This window comes from Neocloeon triangulifer, unplaced genomic scaffold, assembly GCF_031216515.1.
Source record: "Neocloeon triangulifer isolate White Clay Creek 2 clone unplaced genomic scaffold, ASM3121651v1 ptg000002l, whole genome shotgun sequence".
Lineage (NCBI taxonomy): Eukaryota > Metazoa > Arthropoda > Insecta > Ephemeroptera > Baetidae > Neocloeon > Neocloeon triangulifer.
Window position 1 is genome coordinate 1,813,787 of NW_026775545.1, and position 4,361 is coordinate 1,818,147.

Genomic DNA, 4,361 nt, shown 5'->3' on the forward strand with positions numbered 1-4,361 from the left:
AAATGTGACTCCAACTGAGGCATTGATCCAACTCTCTAATTATATACTTAAATTAAAATAGCAAACCTTTTTTTAAATTTTTAATGTCAGGCTTCATGCAAGTCAAAATAGATATAAATTTTGATGACGTAATTTATTCTTGCCGCATCAAAACTTTTTGCACGTCTTCAAATTTCGCAGGATTAAATTCTCACTCTCATTTCATTACAACGCCGGAATTCTATGCTGGTTCGAGCAACTATTTTGGCCCTGCTTGGAAGCACTTAACGCTCGAGTTTCTCTCTCACTAATATTAAATGCGCACGATAGGGAATAATTACCATAAGGACTTTTAGAGCTCTCTTCGCACTCGCAGAACGACGATATCATTTCCTTTTGTGCCCCGAGCTCATTACCCGGCCGAGCGGAGATGTTAGAGATGAAACAGTCAAACACACTACTTTGTCCTCGCCCCTCATGCAAATAGTTTGAGTGGATGCGGCATCTGATTGGTCTCCGCATTAAAACTTTATTTACACTGGAGGTCCTTCGTCCTCAAGAGCACTTTGCTTCACCAAAAATCAAAATATTTTCCTGCCACGGTCTTTTATTCTTGGTTTTATTTAATAAAGGAAAAACAGCGGTTGATTCGACTAGCAAATTTTCTAATTCAACTTTTTCTGCTGTTTGCGGATAAACAATTAAGTCGTGCAATTTTGAATTAATTTTAAATTTTGCTGGACTTCATTTATTTTTCTGATTTTTCTTCTGCCAAAGCCGACTAGAATTTTCACAGAGCTTGTTTTGATAATAACAGTTTTTCTGCTTTCACCACTCTTTTTACAGTTTTTTTATTGCAAACTAAAAAGCATTTTCTCAGCAGCATGCATTTGTATTTCATGCTTGATATGTTGGGGGAGATAAAAAATATTATATGCACCTTTAATAGTGAGAATCGTAAAACGCGCAAATGGTTTTTAATTACGTTCACGCGACTTTTCGTGTAATTATTTTATTCAGGCGTGCAGAGTGTGCAGTGGAGCATATTTATTTTTTTACACCGACGGCTATCTGCATGCACAGAGGTATACCAGTCTCGTGTGGGGGTGCGTGCACGGTGGCCATAAACTGGACGGAAAACTGATATATCAGACGCAGATATTTGGTCGCGAGCAAAATAATACACATATTAGAGCAGGCCAGACGTTTGTTTCTATAACAGTCACGGAACTGTAAGGTGAATGATCCTGTCTCCGTTTGCTTTTCTGGAATAAATTATATCCTCCTTGAATTAAAGAAAAAATAATAATATAATATGTTTAAAAAAACAAAAAAAGTCTTCGGTGACTATTTAAAGAATCTTTGTGCAATGATTTTATATCATTTTTTTATTTAAATTTTATTTGGAAAAATCTTCACAAAGAATTTTTACCCGAAAATTCTTTCTTTTGTAAAAAGATCTCAACTATATATGAAATTTCAATTTTCTGAATTAAGTTCTAACAATTGTTTTCCTTTAATCAAATCAAAATTAACTCAATTTTTTCCCACTTTAAGCCCTTTTTAAATTAATTGGCTTGAACTTAATATTCTTTTTTTATATATATATTTCTATTTTAAAACGAAAAAAAATACGACAGAAGGCTTTGTAACCATAATATTAATGAGATCGCGGCGTCGAGACAGAGAGTCACTCAGGTGTCGTGTTGATAATGGTTTGAACAGAGCCCCCTAGCCAAGTCACCGGGGTGTATCACGCACATGTCACATGAACTGCTGCCGAACTAATTTGCATCGCGGCCGCTAAATGATTTCGTCAACGTTGCATAACGTGTTTTATAAACATTAAGACTATTCTCGTAAAAAAACCACATTATTTTATACTTGCTAATTCAGCGCGAATGTTTCAGATCGCGGCCGAGACCAGTTATCCCACCGTGTGAGCTAATGTTCTACATCTACCCTGTAGATCCGAATTTGTTTGACCCTAAGCGACAAATTCGGTTCTAGAGAGGTTTGTGTGGGGCATGCAAATCTGCTTCGACGCTCATTCGGTTTGCTGACATTCTGCCCTCAAGATCGCCTCACGTTGATGTCAACATTCATCATGTATTTTAGAAGAATATCAAGAAATTTTTAGATCTGGCATTTCTTTGATTTGTTGTTAAAGTAATTTATTGTTCCCTCATATAATACTTTTAACAATAATTTATGATTTAAGAAAAATATGATTTGTAATTCAAGGTTGGTATTGTTAAACCTTTCATGGAATCTTTTATATTATTTTTATAGTTTCGTCGCACAGTCTGAATAAAAAGATTAAATCTGGAATTAAAATTTAAATATATTTAAAAAAAAAAATCAATATTGGTAAAATCAGTTCAGTACTCTCTTGACTTTTGTAAGAAATAAAAAGTTATATTTCTGATGTATTACCCAGTTGTAAAAAAATACGCCTGCAGTTTTGATGTTTATGCAACCTGATGGACATGTAAGCGCTAAAAATTGCCTAATTGTAAGTGGAAAAAGCAATATAAATTTAGGAGAATAAATATTCCTTTCTTTTACTAATACCTTGAGTGACCTAGAGTTATACTTAAAATTGAAAAAAGTAAACATGGAAAATAAAAATAACATAGTATAAAAAAGTCTGGAAATAAAATTTAACAATGAAAATGTCTTATCATTCTTCATGATTTCTCCTTGAAATTTAATTAAAGTTATTATTTATAATCTGAGGTTTTCAGAAAGAAAATAAAAATAAACTGTTATTCCTGTTGAGCAGATTAGGATAATAAAGTAATGCTATTATTAATGTAGCATTTCATCGACAATAGAAAAAATCTGAATAGTGAAAATAATAATTTTGAATTGTTAATTATAATAGAAATATGCAGAAAAGTTGCATATTAATAATAAATTTCATTAATAATTTTTTTCCGCTCTCAAAGCTCAAAGTTGAGGTTTTAGTGCTTTAAAAGCTAATTAGTTGAAAATTACTTGAATTTAGAACGAAGTTCCATTTTAAATGAAATAACTGTCTTCCTATAATATAAGTATTACTCTTAAAACCTGGATGAAATTAAAAAAAAAATATGATTTAATCTTTTATCGTATCATTCAAATGCAACAACGGATTTATTAATTTTACAAATTATAAAATAGTAAAGATACTGAAATTTTATGTTTTAATTAAGAAGTTATCGCTTTTTCCTGGCTTTTCATAAATAATAATGTCATTTTTTAAAGAGAGGAAAAAAACGAATCTTTTGGTTGTTTTTGTCCTTTGTAAAAATTAAGTCGATGGCCGTCTGCCAACTATCGACGACGAGCCGAACTGCTCAGCTTGGCCGTCCGGCTGCTAGATGGCCGCGGCGTGCCCGCTCGACGTCCAGTCAGCCATGCTGCACCGCCGACCAATGGGAGGCCGGCGTGCTGCGGCAGACACGAGTCACTTAAGCGGAAAACTTTTGAATGCGCGCGTGAGTGACAGCCGAGCAGGCGGTCCTTTCATCTCGCGCGCGCGGCCCTTATTCTTTTTGCCGGAATAATCAAATGTAACGGTGACGTCACCCGTTCGTTGTTGCCCGTAATAATTTATTACATTATTTGTTGGCCGCGTGAATCGAGTCGTTTCTCTATTATTCAAATTCATGACATGAACATATTCAGTCATATTCATATTTTTACAGCTGCTTGCAATGAGGTATAATAATGAAAATTATTAAAAATGATAATCATGACTTCTATGTACTATTTAACGATTTTTCTTGAAATTACAGTCATTGCTAAAATTCTTCAGAATAGAACTTGGATCAGTTGAAAAAAATGTTAATGTGATAAATGCTTATTTGTTTACAGAGAAATTACTATAATTGATTGCATATAGGACAAAGAACCGTAAAACAAAATGGAAAATATTGTGGTCAATTAATTACACTAGTTAGTTGCACCAATAAATGCTGACATTTTCAAGCGGAGCTAAATTTTAAAATTAATTATTAAAATTTTGAAATAAAATAACATACACCGATTCATGTGGTACTTTCAAAATAAAACTTAATAATATAATACTTTCGATAGTATTTTCTATATAAAAAAAATCGTTTAACTAAAATGAATATTTTGTGAAATAATACAGATTTTTAGAATACATAATGAAATTTAAAACAAATAGCATATTATGCCAAATAATTGCATTGAACTGGATTTTAAAAAATAATTTAAGAGAGAACAAGAACAAAGAAAAGATGTTTTACAGTAAAAGTGAGGAAATAATTGATTTTTTTCCAAGGATGCTCTATTTTAAAGGCGTATAAAAATTATAACACATTCGACTTTATATTTTTATTTTGGAAATTAAAACTGAATGACAATGAAAA